Below are 20,216 nucleotides of genomic sequence, written 5' to 3'. Positions count from 1 at the left end.
CACCCGTCCATTACACGCCCGCATAGAAGTTGAGAGTGTAAATGATTGTAGTTGCAGGACCAGTGGAGTCCATGCCTTAACAGGGGTAATCTGTGGTTCGGGGACGTGCCACAACTGGTCTTCATCATCCTGTTCGCCCCACTCTGAGCCCACCAAGGGCTCAAACTGGCAGTTGACGTCTCCTCCAATCACAAGCACCGTTGTTGGGTCAAGTGACTGGATACAGTTTTTGAGTATATCAATTGCAACAGACTCCCGTCCACACTTGGCGGGTCTTGAATAAATATTCAATATAGCCAACTGTGACATATTTTCTGGGGTCAGGAGTACACACTGGACGTCTGGGGAATTAGTATGCATTTGTACAGCCCTGACACCCAAGTGCGTAGTCACCCATATTGTGAGCCCGCCCGATGGCCTCCCCCTTTCCCCAATTGTAGCAAGGGTATGAAAAGTAGCATACCCAGGCATAACGCTCTCCTCCAGTGCCCAAGTTTCCTGCATCAGACAGATATCGTGGAGAGCCATAAAGGAGCCCCACTCGGGCGATGGCAATTTGTTTTTCAATCCAGCCACATTCCAAGACAGGATTTTTATATAGCCCTCGGTTCTTGCTAGGTTGCTTTGTACTCTTTCCATACCAATATGGGTCCCAACATCCAAGGTCGGGTTTCTAGGCTCAAGTTTCCCTACGTTAATCTTATTAGGAGATAGTGGCTCATTAGGGGCACTAGATTCTACAGATTGTTTTAATGCCCCCCGTTGCATCCTGTCTTCAGTAGTTCGAAGGTGATTTGTGCTTAAGTTCATAAGGGGGAAAAAAGAAGCCTTTCCCTTTGTCTCACCAGTTTGTTTATCTATGCCACTAACCATGGGGGATGTCAGAATACATCCCTCGGGCGTCAATCGACCAGTTCAAGGGGGCTAAACCTATTTTTTTGAGGAAATAGAGAAAGCAAAGGAGAGTATGGACTTATATCCTCTCCAGCTGCTATCTCCTGATGGATACTATAGGGAGGATTATCATAAGCCCCCCGTTGTCGGTGGTTCAAGTCCCAGCCTAGTCTCCTCTGGGCATTTGGGTAAAAGTATGAGAGGGGCAGGGGGAAGATTTGAGTATTCGACCAGACGGGCAGGCCATTACATATAAATTCCACGGCACTTTTGTGTCTAAAATTTATGATCACACAGTTTCCTGTGAGGGTTTTAGGTCCAGGCCCAATCCAATCAACTCTTCTAACTGTCAGAATTTCTCCAGAGTGACTGGGTGGTGAAGGTCTATTAGTCCTTAGCCAGTGTATACATTTATTTTTAAGGTCACTGTGATCCTCTCTTTTCCCGTGGGCCAAGGGGGGGACCCCAGTGAGAACCACAACATATGGCAAGGACTCCGGGGGTAGATTAATAAAGGGCAATTTGATGAGATGACCCCTTGCTAAGCTATTTCTATTTCCTAGGACTTGTCGATCCCGGTTTCGTGTCCCAGTGCTAAATCCATCCCTCGGCACTGTGCTGGAGCCACCCATACCTTTCCCATCATTAGGCAATAACAAAGCCGGGCCCGAAGTTCGATTACCTACTATCTGTGTGACCACTGGAACTGTGCTGTAAGTATTGCTGCTAGGCAAAACCCGGGCGCCACCAATTGGTTCTAGGTTGTCCGAAGTTAGCCCAGCAGCAAAGTGCCCTTCTACACTATTAACAACTCGTGTATTAGGATTGGTAATACTCGGGTTCAATCCATTAAATTTGTTTGATATTTGGCTCACAATTTTCGGCTTCCCTTTGTCTATGTTGTTAAGCGTAGAGACCAATCTATCCACTTTACATACCAGTGGTTTAATAAGGGAGCCGATAATTTGTTCAATGTGGGACTGGAAATCTAGTAATAGATGAGTGACCCAAGTAGGGGTTCCTACTGAGGCTGTAGATGGACCATCGGCAACCTGTGCTGGTACAATCAGGGATGTAGTTTTTTTAGTTTGTTTCTTTTTGGTTTTACTTTTCGTACTTCTTGGGCGACAATTGACTAACTTTTCCACCAATACTTGCGGGGCACGTTTGGACGGTGTTGGACTAGTAACAATAGAAATAACGGGCTGGGCACAAGGCAATTCAGAAAAAGATGACGTACGGAGAAAGCTACAGTCAAGGGGATTAACTGCAGCCATAGAAAAGTCCCCCTCTTGCTGTAGTGGAGGGGCAACTAAAGTAATCGATAATCGCCTCTCCGTATTTTCTATTGCTGTCGCAACCACCCCTATCGTTTTTTGAAGCATCTTATCAATTGCTGTTAGACTCGGGAGGGGTTGAGTCGCGGCAGCACGTTGCCTAGTCATTGGGTAAGATTTATTGGTATTTTTCCCCATTGCAGCAATTGATACAAAAGAGCTTTTATGATCAAGCGAATGTCAGTGAACAAATGTCCCCTCAGTACCTACAATATTGAACAAGTTTTTCAAACCAAATATGAAATGTAGGGATAAAGGCACTTATACTGTTAAATGTTATAAGCTACGAGGGCACCCTTCTTCCCTTAGCATCCCACAGTACCTTTTGTAAGTATTTTGTACACAAGTTGGTCGCACACTGCTCATCACACCAGCAAGTTGCCCCAAAGGACTGTGGTAAATATAGTGGCGACGGCGGGTACGCCTATGCCACGATGTGTAAAGAGAACAGTATGTGTTGCATTTAGCCATCCCTGGACACGTGTTTCGAGGTAGTTGCCTCTCGTCAGCAGGGAGCAGGACAGTGTAAAGGGGTGCTGTGTGGACTGCCAAAATGTAATTAAAAACAGGTCAAGTACCTCTCATGGCGCGCAGGTGCAGATCCAGGTGTGATGAGCAGAGTGCGACCAACTTTTGAATCATTTATTACGGCTCCCTTGAGCCAACGGGCTGACGAGCCTTGGACCTGCACCTGCGCGCCATGAGAGGTACTTCACCTGTTTTAATTACATTTTGGCAGTCCACGCGGCACCCCTTTACACTGACCTGCTCCCTGCTGACGAGAGGCAACTACCTCGAAACATGTGTCCAGGGATGGCTAATGCATACACATACTTTTCTACATACATCGTGGCATAGGCGTACTCGCCGTCGCCACTACATCTACCACAGTTCCTTGGGGCAACTTGCTGGTGTGACGAACAGAGTGTGACCAACTTTTGAATCATTTATTACGGCTCCCTTGAGCCAACGGGCTGACGAGCCTTGGACCTGCACCTGCGCGCCATGAGAGGTACTTCACCTGTTTTAATTACATTTTGGCAGTCCACGCGGCACCCCTTTACACTGACCTGCTCCCTGCTGACGAGAGGCAACTACCTCGAAACACGTGTCCAGGGATGGCTAATGCATACACATACTTTTCTACATACATCGTGGCATAGGCGTACTCGCCGTCGCCACTACATCTACCACAGTTCCTTGGGGCAACTTGCTGGTGTGACGAGCAGAGTGCGACCAACTTTTGAATCACCTTTTGTAAGTATGTCTATCGTCCAATAAGAGGGAGCAGATCTTTGAGGGGCAGCCCGGCCCGGCCTCCTCTGGCCCCTGACGGCCACAGACGGCCCGCCCTTTGCGCGATCCCGCGACGTGGGGGCTGCAATGATTTTTAAAGCGCCTCCAGGCGCGGCTGAAACAATGACAGCTTCAGGTGCTATGGAGCCTGGGAGTTGTAGTCTCCCTCCACACGGCGGCCGCGATATTTCAAAATGCGGCGGCGGGAGGGAGACAAGGGCAGAAGCAGGTAGACACAGGTAACCGCAGGGTCCCCCAGCACGCTTGACAAAGAGTCCCTCAGCACGATTGCAAAAGAGTGTTTGCAGCACCCGCTCCGCCGGGGCTGCAATGATTTTTAAAGCGCCTCCAGGCGCGGATGAAACAATGACAGCTTCCGGTGCTATGGAGCCTGGGAGTTGTAGTCTCCCTCCACACGGCGGACGCGATATTTCAAAATGCGGCGGCGGGAGGGAGACAAGGGCAGAAGCAGGTAGACACAGGTAACCGCAGGGTCCCCCAGTACGCTTGACAAAGAGTCCCTCAGCACGATTGCAAAAGAGTGTTTGCAGCACCCGCTCCGCGGGGCTGCAATAATTTTTGAAGCGCCTAAAGGGCGCGGATGAAACAATGACAGCTTCCGGTGCTATGGAGCCTGGGAGTTGTAGTCTTCCTCCACACGGCGGCCGCGATATTTCAAAATGCGGCGGCGGGAGGGAGATAAGGGCAGAAGCAGGTAGACACAGGTAACCGCAGGGTCCCCCAGCACGCTTGACAAGAGTCCCTCAGCACGATTGCAAAAGAGTGTTTGCAGCACTACCACATACATACTTTGCATGCTGCTCCAAGAGGGCAGCATGCAAAACCGTAAGGCTGCTATTTTTAAATATTGTTAGTAGTGTTTTTGGTGGCACTAGATCGTTTTAAAGTTCACTCGCTTATGCGCTCCTGTATCCTTTTATATTTCAAAAGAGGCTTACTTGCACGCATCTTTGTATTCCTGCACTCTGCTGGTTGCTGGTCCCAGTTCCGGGTTTTGGCAGGTTGCCGATTCCCAGCTGAGGGACGTGGCTCCTCCCCCCTCCCCTCACTTCCGCTTCCTGGGGGCATGGTTAAAAACTGCGCAGGTGCCCAGCCGCGCAGCGGACGTGCCCGTGGTGCGCCAAAGGCAAGCCCGTCTGCGCCCGTCCGCGCCGGTCTGCCGCCAGACGCCAGACATGCTGTCAGTCCCGCTGGAATGAGGTATGTTTACTCTCAGCCTGAGCTGCTTGCAATTGGGAGGTGGGTGACAAAGTGCTCACAACCCCGGCTGGATGTTCTGGAGGGCCCATTTGGGTGTCTTTGTTGTGGTCTCTCATCTTCAGCCCCGATTGGAGTCAATGACCCTCCTCCCCCGCTCCTCGGTGACTGTCTGTTTGCTTAACTGTCGCTCCTTAGTCAAGCACTTTGCTGATGTTCGTTGCCTCCTGGAGGACAGGTCCCCTGATGTTTTATTTCTTACGGAGACCTGGCTCTCAGAGGATACGGTAACGGAGCAGGTACTTGCTCTTCCGGTGGGGTACATGATTCATACCCTTAACAGACCCACGAAAGGAGGAGGTATCGCGGTCATTTTTAAAGCTGGGTTTCCTTGTACTTTTACCCAACAGATTGCTACTGGTAGCGAATGCGCCTCTTTTAAAATTACTTTTAATCCTAACTACACTATGTCAGGACTTTTGATTTATCGGCCTCTGGGTCCATCTATAGAGTTTCGAACTGCTTTGTCCGAAACAGTTAATACCCTAGCAGTTAATGCTTCCAACTTTTCGGTGATAGGTGACCTTAACCTACACCTAGAAAGTGTTTCTGATCCTATTGTGCTATCCTTTCTGGCTGACTTGGTGGCCTGTCAGCTCGAGCAACGAGTCTCAGGCCCCACACATTTGGCTGGACATCTACTCGATCCTGTTTTTATTAATATATCTTCCCTCGTGGTGCTAGCTCCTGTCCTTATGGACTGGTCCGACCACTTTTTAGTCTCTATGGTGATCGTTGACATCCTGCCAGTGCGCAAGCCAGTCAGCACCCCGTCTTTTAAGCCCCCCTGGCACAAACTGAGCTGGGAACATCTTCAAAGCCATCTTGTAGCTACCTCTCCAGCTATCTCAGCTGACCCCAACGAGGCTTATTCCACTTTTTCTGATTGGATCACGCGGCCTCTGGATGCCCTTATTCCTGTTAGGTTGTCCAGGAACCGGCGCAATAAATCCAATCCTTGGTATAATGCGAAATTAGCGGCCCTACGTAAGATCTGTAAGAAGCTGGAGAGAACCTGGCGGATGGATTTTGATCCTTCTGCTAAGGTTCTCTATCGTGCTGCTATTAAGCGCTACCATAGGACTCTTCACGTTGAACGTGCCACATTCTATGATGAGCAGATCCGAGGGAGCTTAAATCCGGCTAAGACCATCTTCTCTATAGTAACAGAGCTTAAAATTCAGAAGGATGCCGCAAGTTCAGTAATCACCTCTGACTCGCAGTGTGAAGATCTGGCTAACTTTTTTGTCAAGAAGGTTGAGGACATCTACAAAAGCTTCCCTACGGCTTCCATAGGTCCTCTTGAGACCTCTTGCAACCTCACTGATGGTGTTCTTGAAGCCTTTCCCCTTATAACGCAAAAGGCTCTACTGACACTATGTGCCAAGATTAAGTCAGGCTCTCTGGCCGATCCTCTGAAGCCGGACCAATTTAAAAAACTGTTACCTACTATCATTTATCCTTTGAAAATGGTGATCAATGGGTCCTTGAGCGCAGCGGTCGTGCTCATGGTCTGCCACTGCTTAAGAAACCATCTCTAGACCCTCATAAAGCTGACAGCTTTTGTCCCATTTCCCTGTTACCCTGGATTGCGAAGATCACCGAGGCTTATGTCAACTCTATCCTGACGGACTTTTTTACTGTCAATCAGAGGCTCGATCCTTCCCAAAATGGTTTTCAACCTGGCCACAGCTCTGAATCCGCACTTCTGGCCGTGACTGAACATCTGTGGACAGCCTTAGATGCAGGGCAAACGTCGGCGCTGATCCTTTTGGATCTCAGCGCCGCGTTTGACACCGTGTCTCATGCCATTCTCCTGAATCGTCTATCTAAGGCTGGAGTCACTGGCCTGGCTCTTGGGTGGCTGTCCTCTTTTCTCGCCGATAGGACGTTTCAGGTGGTTGCTCCCCCTTTTGCTTCTGGCGTCTTTCCTATTGGCCAGGGGGTCCCACAGGGCTCGTCCTTGAGCCCCCTGCTTTTTAACCTTTATGTTCAGCCTCTAGCGGACGTAGCCAGGAGCAGGGGGCTAACCATGGTTTTCTATGCCGATGACACTCAGTTGGTGGTGGCTCTCTCGAGTGACCCCGAGCAGGACGGCAGGAAATTTCAGGGCGACCTCTCTGGGATCGCCGAGTGGATGTCCGCCAACTGTCTTCAACTGAATACCAGCAAGTCTGAGGTGCTGCTGGTGGGAGGGAACCATGGTTGCTGGAGTGAACTGTGGTGGCCTAAGAGTTTGGGGGTGGCTCCTACCCCTAAACCTGTAGTAAAGAACCTGGGGGTCTGGATGGACAGCTCACTTCGCTTCCAGACTCAGACAAAAAGGGTGGCAGGAACTTGTTTCGGCCTGCTCCGTGGGCTCAAGCCTATTCTGGCATTCTTTGATGCCTCAACCAGACAGATTATTATTCAGGCCCTGATTCTGTCCAGGCTGGATTATGCCTGCTGGCTGTACTTGAGAGCAAACAAATTCGAAGTTCAGAGGCTACAGAGAGTCCAGAATGAGGCCGTAAGATCGCTTTTGGGGTTGCGCAGAACCTGCTCAGTGACCAGTGCAATTCGCCATCTTCATTGGTTGCCTGCGGCCAGGCGAATTGAGTTTAAGGCTCTGTGTATTGCCTTTAAAATCCTGAAATTGGCATCTCCACAAATTCTGTCTGACCTTCTTCTACCTTACACTCCTACACGATCACTTCGATCTATGGGACAATGCTTGGTGGTGGTTCCCCGGGTGAGAAGAGCGAGAGCTGGTGGCCGCTCTTTTCGTAACAAAGCTGCTATTCTGTGGAACTCTGTGCCGGTCTTATATTTGTGGGCTCACCAACTATTTTCATTTCAGGAAGGCTATTAAGACATTTTTGTTCCCCTCTTTGTAGGCTTTGCTGTCACTTGCATATGGCTCTTTTGTTGCTCAGTGCCGGGACGCCTCTTAGCCAAGGCAGCTGTTGCGCTCTATAAAGCCCGTTAACATAACATAACATAACTAACTATGCGTATTTAAGTTAATTAATATAAATTAACATAACACTACAAGGTTAGGACCCCCTGTGCCAACTTCCTGCCACTCTGGGAGTCTTTCTGAGACATAGGTGACATGGAAGGAAAAATGTGAGTCAATGGCTCATACTAAAATGACCATTAGATTGGTGTGTTGAAAATGAACAACAGTCTAGTCGGAAGCGGCCATGGTTGCCTGAAGATTCATCATGAAGCCTCCGTTCATTTGTTTAAGTTAATTTTGGTATCCTTAACTTCTCTTTGGCGTGTGGCAGAAATGCATAAAGAGACTGTGTTTAGTTCACATAATGTTTGATTTTCACCACTAAGACAGTACTATTGATGGCTGTGACTTATTCCTTCTAGGTCAAAAAGACCAATTGGACGGAATGCAGAACAATGGCAAACATTCCCCCCAGTACCGAGATCTGGGCCTAAATCTATCGTTTTTTTGCTCACCATGCCATTTCAGTTTAGAACGAGTCATATGCAAACCAGTCTTGACCTTGCTCCCATGGCAACAGTCCCGCCTGAACTGCAAGGACATGTCCCTCCCTGGACCAGAAACAAGCATCCTGGGACCGGTTTTGGGAGTATTACTCCTTAGCCAGGCTAGCTTGACTCCAGTGACATGGCAAGCACGGGCACCATGCCTTGGAATGTCCGCCCCACTTAGGGAGACAAATGCAATAAGAACAATTGATGGATGGAATGCTGACAATGTCAACCATTCACCCCCAGTACAGAGATCTGGGCCTAAATCCATTCTTTTTTGCTCACCATGCCATTCCAGTTTGGACCCATTCATATGCAAATCAATCTTGACCCTGTGCCCAATGGGAACAGTGCAGCCCGACCTGCCAGGACTATAGATTTAGCTCCAGATCTCTTTACTGGGGATGAGTGTTTGACATTGCTCCGAATTACATCCTTCAATTCTTCTTTTTGCATTTGTTACCCCAAGTAGGACAGGGATCCCCAGCCGTGGGCCCTGTGCTCACCATGCCATGGAATCAGGCTATCCTGGCTGATGAGGGGTGATACCCAGAAACCAGTCCAAGGATGCTTGTTTCTGGTCCAGGAAGGACCTGGCTTAGCAGTTCAGGCTGGACTGTTCCCATGGGGAGCAGGGTCAAGGCTGTTTTTCATATGGCTGGGTCCAAACTCGGGTGGAGTGGTGAGCAAAAAAACTGTGGATTTAGTCTGAGATCTCTGCACTGGGGGTGAGTTTTTGACACTGTTCATTTTCCCATCCATCAATTGTTCTTTTTGCATTATTCCTTTCAGAGGTCTCACTCCAAGTCCCCCATTATCACCACCGGGAGAAACGCAGGCTAGAATTTATGAAACGGGTCGTTCTCTTCTGTGAGATAATGGGGATTTCAGGCCCGCCCCCAATAGGGCATAAAATGTGGACCTGATAATTCTGGCCCTGCCGGGAACTTGAGAGAGGGCAAGACTGGTATTGGGGTGGGGGGCTAGGCGTTAACTTCATCTTGGGGAAGCCTTTTCTGCTTCCCATGCTGTAGCATGTGGACGGGAGGGTCCAGGCACAGCAGCTGCCTGAAGCTCCTGCAGAACTTCAGAAGGCTCCAGGTCTGGTGTCTCTGTGGATGGAACCATCAGCTGTGCATTTTGAGGTCTCAATAATTCCGGTCCCAGAGACACTAAAACCTTGTAGTTACCTGGAGCGGTAACCCTCACCCCCTCACCCCTGTCCCCAGGGATCCCTGCTCCAGACAACTCTTAGTAGTGACAATGAAATGAACCAGTGCAAAAAACTGCAGTGGCAGAGCCTGGGAGCATGAAAGGAGGTACCTACAGGTATTTTAATGGGCCAGGTTCCTTAGGGTCTTAGACCTGGTAGAAATTAAAAATGGATATTGATACGGGTCCACATTGGCCCCATATTCATGTCCTTAACTTCCCAGCAAAACACTGATTGATTTCTGAACAATCATTGGAAAAAACCGCTAAAGTGATCAATGTCAGTGATTTGGTTATTGTCTATAGACATGTTTTACTTGACCTTGCTAGCCTGAGAGGTGGTCGCCATTCCAGGTTGTTGGCTGTTGTAGATCCCTACTTCTTTCGCGCAGCATGTTACTCTTACATAGTGTGTATTTGAACTCATTCACCACCAGCTGTTTATAACGAGCAACAACTGAGGGCTCTGGAGTTGAGGCTGAAGGCAGTGTGTGCTTCTCAAAGTGCCTGCCAGTGTGTCAGAAAGGTGCTCAAAATACATGGTCATCCAAATCTTGGCCTCTCTGCAAAGAGCAATGGTCATGCATTTCCATTGCAATGGCGAGTCTGTGCAGGATTCGGTGTGTGGGGGAGGTACAGAGTTGTCAAAAAGCTGACAAGGTGAAAGTGCAGTGCTTACAGGTGAGTGGGTGCGTTGTGTGTTTGGGGGTGGTGAAGTGAATAAGATGTGAGGAAGAGCATTTAGGCGTGAGTGATAAGAGGGTGCTGAAGAGGATAGAGGTGAGGTATAAGATATGCAGATGAGCTGCTGTGGAGAGAATTGGGCCATACATGTCTAACAGTGAATATAACAAGAGGGATTGAGACACTCTCACGGCCACTATCCCTTCTACAGGTCTCTGTAATCTTTGACTCACAGTCTCACAATTTCAGAATAAAACCACTTTCAATATGAATTTTTTACAATGAAATCATTAGTGTTATTGAGTTTATCATAGCAAACACAAGGAGATAAAAACCATTGACAAAGCCAATAGTCCTGGATGGTTTAGGTGTCTATCAGTTGTTAAATTTCTGGATAGACAACAGAAAGCTTAAGCATCTCTACAGATGCGTCAGTTTCTTGTAAATCTGCCCCCTACACTTTTATATTTCCATTTCAAGCACCGGATAAATCTCAGCTGTACAGACAGCTTTGCGTGTTTGGCCACTGAGGGGCAGATTTACAAGAAACTGGCGCATCTGTAGAGATGCATCAGTTTCCCAGCGCCAGCCTGCGATACCCTTGCGCCACCATGGATGTGCCGTATTTACAATACGGTGCACCATGGCGCTAGGACTGACAGATGTGTCAGAAATTCTGATGCATCTGTTGGCCCAAAAGTCACGCATTACTGGAGTTGTGTCACAAGCACGACGCAACTCCAGCAGTGCACGGGGAGGCCTATACTTCTTGTACAGCGTCACTCCTTAAGCCTGCTTCAACCAGGCGTAAGGTTTTGACACAGTGGCGTCCTAGAAGGGGCGCAGTGAAAGCTAGTAGATTTCACTGGGTCACTTTTACGAGGCTTTCCTGCGTGGGAACGCCCAGCCTGCATACATTATACCTGATGCAGGTATAATGTGACGTAAAGCTTTACAACGTGACGCGTCTCCCTAGATGCGTCACATTGTAAATTGGCCAGTCTGTTTACGAGGCCGCTGCGTCAAAAAAGTGACGCAGCAGCGGCGTAAAAGTGTTGCAAGGGGCTTGTAAATCTGCCCCGGAGATTTTACCCTGATGGCGAAAGAGTGCAAATGTCTGTGACAGACTTCTATCTTGGCTGCCCAAATGACGAGCATCTTTATAAAGAAAACCACCTTTATAAAATGGCATTGGTTGCTGCCGGTGCCTGGGCTCTGAAAATAAACAACTTGTACTGAGGGACTGGTACCTTCCCCGGCACGCTCTAAAATAACCCTTTTCTGCAGCAGTCCGTGGGCACAGCACACGCAGAGTGCACCCAGCACAATTTGACTTCTGCTCAATTAGTGTAATTATAAATGTATAAAAACGCAGTGCTCTGATAAACCAAACGGCAACACAATAAAATATAAAAAAAATACGGCAGAAAAAACAATATATAATTAACCGCCCGTCAAGAGCTACCTGACAGAGGTGAGAAAGGGTCGCGTCGGTACACTCCGTGCCGCCTCGTGGGATATCCCGTCATGCCTCTTGTAATGGCGCCTCGCGCGCACCTTCTGCTCCAGTTTGCTTTCAGCGCAATTATAAAGGACACTTATTTGCCGCTCTTCACTCCTCCCCGGATATCTAATAGTAGAAATTATCAGCAAATTGCCTGTTTGATAAGGGCACGGCATTCTGCGGCATGCGCCCTCACACCTCCCTCCCCCCCACCCCTCAACACACGCGCACTGCTGGGGCTACAGTCAGGCAAACAACAAGCCTCCTTTCCTTTTGACATGGGCAATTATTAGCCAAGTATGTGTTTGAATAGCAGGCTCCGCCGCGAGACTGGGCCCCTTGCCCCATTAGCATACTTCCCGGATGAATCCTCCTGGTCCAGAGATGGGAAAATGAAACCTGCTGGTAACCATGGTGATACCAAGACAATGTTTGAGTGAGAGATGCGTTATCAATGTGCACTCTTAAAATGAAAAAAATAAAAATTGAGCGAGCGTGAGGAATATACCTCTTAACAAGGCCAGTTTTATTCCAAGAGAGGGCAAGCAGCTCGAATCGATTGCTGCTGGTTAATTAAACTCATCTAGCGCTGGCTTTAATCCAGATTAATTAGCCATGGTGGCGCTATCATTTAGGTAACGTTCCTGTGATAATAAGACGTGCTTCACTTTTTTGTAACATAGTGGAGGGCGTGTTCCACTCCCGCGCCACTGCAGAGGATTTGTTTGAAATACACGAATTGGATGATTAACGGTGAATCAAAAATAGACCTTTTTCCTTTAGAGTGTTGAGGCTGTGAAGCGAACAGGTTTGCGCAATATGGCTTCGAGGTAGAAGGAACGTGCCTTCTCGTTTGAAATAAAATACGTCATATCCAGTTTGATGAACTATGCCACACTCAAAACCTTCCATTTTCCAACTAGACACAAAACTAAATTAATGTAGAGTGTATGAATTCTGTCCCTCGCTATTGTATGCCGCGCCCCACAAACATGTAGGATACAAGCTCAACTCTGGTCAACGGTGCAGGACACTAAAATGATTTCAGCACAGGCTGCCTATCTGGCCGCTGGTGCACTTAGTGCCTCGACATGCGTAGGAAGCACTATATAAATGCAAATACAATACATCACATGCGGAGTTTAAAAATAATTCTTATCCGTTCACACCATTGCATGATTTGTACGCAGGGATGGTGTTAGAAGTTCCTAAAGGCATATTATCAAGAGAATTATCGTCGCTTTAGCGGCCGTTTTCGGCCGAAAAGCGGCGATAATTCGATCGCAGTATCAACAAGGACACAACGCTAACGCGTGTTTCCTTGAGTGAGCAGCCCTTTAAACTCCACTTTGCATGTCAGCGATGAATATCGCTAATGACATGCAAAGTAGGCGTTCCCTAACATTTCTCCCTTGAAATCTGCACTGACACGGCAGCGCATTATTATCAAGCCTCAAGCAAACCTGCGATGCGATAAAATAAACCGCGCTAACCGTGGTTATCGCGGGTTTGTAACGCCTGGTCAGTAACTGACTTAGCCATACTTTTAATGGCAGGTGGATTGTACGGCTGAGGCAACGGGGCATATCATCAAGGACATGCGCTAAATATCGCATTTCCCGCTTAGCGCGATGCTGTTTCAAGCCGCTATCGCAGGATTTGATCGCTGTGGAGATATGCCTTGATAATAATGCGATATCTTGGTGATTAAATCCAGCGATACGCGGCGTTAAACAGAATCGCGCTAAGCGGGAAATGCGATATTTAGCACGTTTCCTTGATAATATGCCCCAGAGTGCTCTAGAGACGCTTTTTAGTTCTGGCCTTCGCGAGCTCTCTAGCGAGACTATTGTTTTGCCCGAAAAAAAACATACATATCACACAGTGCCTAATTTGAGCCCCTGGTCTCAGTGCTCGGCACCGGCACTAAATTGTCAATACTGGCACTTATGACAGTCTGCCACATGGTGGCGCTGTCTATCTGATTTAGAGATGAGGACATCAACAGATTCCTATTAATATAATATGCATTACAAATTACTATTACCCCCAGGTCCCTCCTGTCCTCGTCCTATTCAATACAAGTGGAGATAATCATCTCCCGACAGAAAAAAAGAACAGAGGAATGCTGGAACCTTAACCCCAGCCCCTCCCACTGGGACTACATAAGCAGTACTTACCCAGCATTCCACCTGTTCATTTTTTCTGTCTATTGACAGAATTGGGACGAGGTGCTGGTGCTGCTCCTGCTTGGATGGAGTGGTGTTTCTTCTTCTACTCGCCAGCTGGCTGCCTGGCTGTGTGGGCAGGGTGTCTGCTGGTCTGCCTCCCAGCCTGCTGGGTTTGCTGGGAGGGTTGAATGTTCCCGGCCTGCTTTTGGACGCCACCTGGTCCTTTGCGGCTGGTACGCTGGCCTCCTGGTTGCTTCCGGGTTGCTGGGCGTGTCTTCTTGTGCGCCGCGTTTTCTGGTTTCCCTGCCTTGCTGCTGTTTTCCTGCCCAGGTGTGGCATTTGAGGGACTGCCTTGGGTTTGCTGGCTGGGGATGAGGGGCCTTTTTCCTGTAACCCGGCCCCCGCGGTTGAGTCCTGCATAGCAGTGTTATTAAAAAAATTGCCTTGCTGCTGTCTTTCTACCCTGGTGTGGTGTTTGAGGCAGCACCTTGGCTTCGCTTGCGGGGGATTGGGGGCCTTGTTCCTGTATCCAGGCCCCCACCCGTGTGCGTCCCACATATCGGTGTTAATAAAAAAAAAACGCCTTGCTCCTGTCTTCCTGCCCTGGTGTGGCATTTGGGGGAGCACCTTGGGTTGGCTGTGGGGAATGGGGGGGCCTTGTACCTGTATCCCGCCCCCTCCCCCGGCTGAGTCCCGCATAGCGGTGTATTTTTACTTCCTTTCTGCAATGGGATTGGGTGCACCACTCTGCCCTGAGGTCCTTCAGCCTGCTGGGTCGCGGCAACGCTGTTTTCCTGGTCTGCCGGTGTATAGGGTGCTGCTGGGCTCGCTGGGGTTTTGTCCTCTTGGCTCTCTGGGGCCAGGGTTTCTCTGGTTGGGGGGACTTGTGCCTGAGTTTTCCCCTTTCCTGGTTTTGTCTGGGTGGAACTGCCCTTGGTTGGTTCTTTGGGTTTGTGCCTTTGCCCTGTTGGCTGGCCCTGTCCTCTTTCCTTTTGGTTTGGGTTGGTGCTGCAGTGGTGTCCTGTGTGGCGGCCTGGTGGTGCTGGGCTTGTCTGTTTTTTTGTCCGGCGGGTGCCCTTGGCCGTGTCCTGTTGGGGCTTCCTCTGCTCTCGTCCGCTGCTTTCTGGGGTGTTGGTTGCTTGACGTCTGTTTCCCTTCTGGGGCTTTGCCTTTGGGGTCTCTTTAGGGTGGCTCCTTCTCGCCTTTGGCTTGCTTCCCTCCGCTTGGCGGTTTGGAGTTTCAATTTTCGGGGCCGGGGTGCTCTGTTCTCGTGTCTCTGGTTGCATGCCTCCTTGCTAACAACTTCTGTTTTCCTTGGTCTCAGTTCCGGTCCTTGGTTGTGTCCCTGCTGGCCTGTACTGGCTTGCTGGATGGTGAGGTCGCTGGGAAGTTTTCTTCATGGGTGGCCTCCTCGCTGTCCTTTGTGTTAGCAGCCTCTGTTGGTTTTTGTTCGGCGTGTTCTCCCCCTTCCTTGTTCGCTTGGTGGGTGGCCCCTGGGGTGTCCTGGATGCCCTCTGTGGGTTGTCCTCTTCTTCATCTTGGTCGTCTCCCCTTTGTTTTGGTGGGTGCACTCATGCTTTGGTGGGGTGCTTTCCTGTCTGGGTGCTCTGCCTGTTGTTTCCTTCTGCTTTCCCTTTTGCTCCCTTGGGTGCTGCCTTGGTGTGGTTTCCTGGGTGTGCTTGGGGGTTTTGGAAGGCCGGGTTTCTGCTTTGGTATTTTCCACTTGTACTGAATGGGATGAGGACAGGAGGGACCTGGGGGTAATGCTCTATTACTTACCGGTAATCTTCATTACTCCGGGTCCCGTTGTCCTCATCCCATTCATACGCTCTCCCTCCCTCCCGGAGAGCCAGCCTTCCTGTTGGGGGCTTGGTAGTTCAGGCAGAATGCTGGGTAAGTACTGCTTATGTACTCCCAGTGGGAGGGGCTAGGGTTCGGGTCCCAGAATTCCTCTACTCTTTTTTCTGTTGGGAGATGATTATCTCCACTTGTATTGAATAGGACGAGGACAACAGGACCCGGAGTAATGACGATTACCGGTAAGTAATAGAGCACTACCTGCCTCCCAAGCCATTCTTATAGCTTTGGGGTCCTCAAACTATCTGGATTGTCACACTTGCAGCAGTGTCACAGTTAGTAGATGTGTTGGTTTTCTCATTGGCAGTGCTGTCAAGGGCAAAGGGTAGAGCAAGCTGCAGTGGCCTCCTGGAAATTACTTTTTTTTAAACAATTGAAGCACTGATAATATCCATATCCAGAGTACCTTTTGGCCTGCGGTGTTTGTCCATTGGTTTGTTAAGTTGCTAATCACACTTTGCTTCCTCCTGTGCAACATACAGCATAGGATAATAGATCCGTCCACTTTGCTCATTGGTTCCCTTCACTTTCAAGACGGCACAAAGCCCGTGCACGTTGTTCACATACAACGAAAATTATTCTTTTTTCTTCAGTTATGTATCTAGTTCAAATTTTTTGTACATTTTTTTTTAAAGTAACTTTGAATAATAGACATTTATTTTGCCTTTACTTTAGGTGTCCAGATAAGTAATTTTTTTTTTACTGTTTCCATTCCAAAGTTGCTTTTATAAAGAGTTTAAATGAGATTGTAACTTTGTACCAGTCTGCTATTTTGGCAATTGGTTAGGTGAGGATTTACGCTTGGCACAACCAACAACATAGTTATTTAAATATATCACTAGTAAAACAACCATATCAGTGATTTTTCAAAAATATTTAAAAAATTTGTACGCACATGGCAGCCATGTTTACATATCTTTTTTCTGTTTGTTTTTGTGGCATATACTTTAAAAGAATAAAAAATAAGGATCGGTTCAGCCTGTCTCGGCCAAACCAATTGGTTTTACCAGTGCTTGTTTCGTGTGGAGCATCTCCTAAAAAAGTAAAATAACAATTTATTTGCTGTGGCTTGGTGCCACCAGCTGCATGCACCTTATCTGCAAAAATTACAAGAGAATAATGATGATGTCATCAAATACACTGAAACAGGATTCCAGGCCTGGGAGAGTCCTTTACACATATTTAAGGTGTGTGGGACAGTAACATCAAAGGGATGTGATAGAAGAACTGGCATCTGTACCTTTTAGGTGCTCCTAGAATCCTTCAGTATTACAGTGAAGGTTGCAGGCTTTTGTGCTGGCCCCTTCCATAATTACATGACACCCTGCACTCCATTATGAACACAGAAGGAACATTTGCCTTCCGCCTAGAAGGAATTCCCATATGATTGCCATATCCAAAACTACAGGAAATTGAGAAACAGGCAGCAGGGGTCTCCAATCTCTTCCGTAATAAGAGCTACTTAAATTTAATGAAACTCATCAAGAGGTGCCGGTATTATTAGTGTTGTAATAGTGACCACATCAGACAAGCTTACATTAGTGGCCAAGAAACGCAAGATTATCATCAGTCATCACCTCAGTGCATAAGGCAGGTTAGCCAGCAGTAATGTGTAGAAAGGCTTTGTCAATATGGAATGCTTCTACATGGATACTACACAACAGCCATTGCTGCAATGCCTTTGGCACTAAGGTAATAGCATTTGTAAAAAAAGTCTTCACAAGACCACAATTTATCACTCAAATATCAGCATTACTTATATTTTGGAAGCTCAGACATTTTAATCCAAATATCAGTTAATGAGTTCTGAAAATCAACACATTTTCGCGTCAACTATACAGTCTAAGCAGCTTATTTCTTGGGTATAAGTATATAAATTCAACCAAGTAAAAACGTCTTATTTAGTAGTCTGGACAGCACGGAGGAATGCTCCTTACAGGTACCTGGAGCGCTATCAGTAGCACGAGAGCCACTCGTTGGAGAAGCCTGGACTAGAGGAAATTCCCATGTTGCTCCAGTATGCACCGCAGCAGGGAATAGTGAAAACGACAGCGCAAGAAGATGACGGAAAGTTGTCAAGAATTATATCTGAGAGGAAACTCATTGAATGTAGAATAAAAACTTGGATAGCATTCAGATCATATTGCGCATCCTAGAGGTTGACATCCAGCCAAAATATGGATGCAGGACAACATTACATACCAAAGGGAGAAGGGGTCCTAGGGAAGTTTTAGAGATCTGCGATGATTGAATCCCTAAACAGTAACGAGTAAACACAAGAAATCCTCGGGTCTAAGTGAAACAACTATACAAAAAAAAGAGACAGCAAAGATGATCTCAGGGTACTTCTGGGGGAGTCCCTTAATTAGGACTTAATATCATCACCCATCGAGGTGGCATGCTTCATCATCTGGGATTCTCCTCTTGACGGGACCCCTAACCCCGCCAAGGGCTACAACACCCTCACTGTGAGGGAGGAGCTCAGGGATGTTTTTATTCCTACGCTGTACAGGATATAGTAAATCCTTCAGATGAGAAGACACTAAGCTAGTTGGGTAACGGGCTCAGTGCAAAAATCAAACTTGATTGGAATGTGAGGATAGTGATACTCAAACTAGCTACCAGGAGCGGCAGAAACTTTATTGATTAGTTCCTAGTGCCAGGATTAAAAACAGAGCACCTGCAGTGTGAAATAATAACTGCACGTGGTGGGCGCAAACAGGTCTACATGTTTCAGCCTACGGGACCCTACAAGGTTTTCTTCGGGACCTTCGAAAAAAGTGCTACTGCAAAGAAATAAAGTGAATAGTGATGAATAAAGAAGGTAAATACAAAACCGGTAATCCCACTCTTGGTGTGCTTGATTTGCTGGTCGTATCTGTAGAAGACAGATGCAAAAGGAGAAATAAAAAACACATGTGTCTCTTAAAACAAGTAAGTGGGAACATTCATGTGACCGTGTGAGACACTGTCCTCATCAGTGGGCTACTGTATTTGAACATAAAATAAAGGAAAATAATGGCTTACCCGTGCTTTGCGGATAGGAAGCTTCACCTCAACCTGGCAACAGCTCAGGGGAGAGGCGTCGCTCTGCAAAAAAGGATGTTAAATGGGTCAAAAATATTAAGATAGTTAATTTGACACATCTCCAATAATAAAAGTTTTTCAAACTGTTTACATAGTCAATCAGAACACAGAAGTGTTGATCAGTTAGCTCACTAGTGTTGCTCGGCGTTGTAGACAAAGACTTCTATGGTGAGTTTTAAATTGAGCAAAGACTACTCATGTGTCATGTATGTGACCCCCAAAAATGGTAGTTCTATAGAACAAGTATGGGCTAGACCTCGGTCAAAGGAAAACAAGAGTGCTGAGCGAAAACAGCCCATGGGGATTATCAGGTGAGGATGGTGACCCATGATGGAAATTTACACGAGGGACAGCATGCCTGGGGACAGGCAAGCATATTATCAAATATCGATCAAACGACTCAGTGACCTTTGAGTACATGGAAACAAAGGTAACACCTCTTTCTAGTGTGGAGACTGGTGCTAAGACAGGCGGTAGTAACGGTCTAATAAAGCCCCTTACATGAAAAGTCATGCTGTTGTTATCTGGTGTGCAGTATGCCTTGGGTTGTGTGAGCATCGATAAGGGTTGGGCAATGTTCTCACGGGAACATGAGTCGAACGCAGTGAGGCGTCAACTCGTACTCAGCTGCCTTGGTAATGATAGGTCTAATAAGCCTCCCGGAATATGCGTGTAACCTTAGTGCTTGAGTTAATCCTCTATCTAATGGTAAGAGTTTTCATGTTGAAGCCCAAAAGCACAAAACGGAGCAGTGTACGGGGAGTGCCCAGTGCAAAGTATACAACCTCACCGTGTCAATAGTAAAAACGCATTCTGAGGCAGGTGTATGAGGCTCCGTGGAGCACACTAAATTGCCCCTAATATATGCGGTAAGCATAAAAAACGTGCCTTTGTAATATTATGTGCGGTAGGCCTCGGAGTGTGTAAGTTTGAGACACGAGTCGCACGCATTTAGGCGTCAGCTTATAATTAACTACCAGTATAATCAGAGGTATGATAGACCTTTTGGGGTGTGTGCGGCAATTTAGTGCATTAGGGGCCCTCCAGATTATATTTTGCTAGGCTCTTGTGCAAACACAAAGCGATACCAAATGGGATGATGGACGGAGCGTTTGAGCAAATCAAACACTCACCCCAGTCAATTGATCTGGGGTTAATCCATCATCATTCTTTAGCTCACTCCACCACCCCAGTTCAAACATGGCCAAAAGCAAATCAGTCTGACCCTGTGCCTCATAGGAACAATCCAGCCCGAACTGCCAAGCCATGTCTTCCCTGGACGGGAAACAAGCATCCTGGGACCGGTTTCGGGTTAATAACCCTCATCAGCTAGGCTATCTTGAATCCAGTGGCAAAGTGAGCAAGGGACCCACGTCTGGGCATACCCTGCCAACTTAGGGCGAA

This window comes from Triturus cristatus, chromosome 9 (genome assembly GCF_964204655.1).
Source record: "Triturus cristatus chromosome 9, aTriCri1.1, whole genome shotgun sequence".
Lineage (NCBI taxonomy): Eukaryota > Metazoa > Chordata > Amphibia > Caudata > Salamandridae > Triturus > Triturus cristatus.
This window is presented reverse-complemented; position numbering follows the sequence as displayed.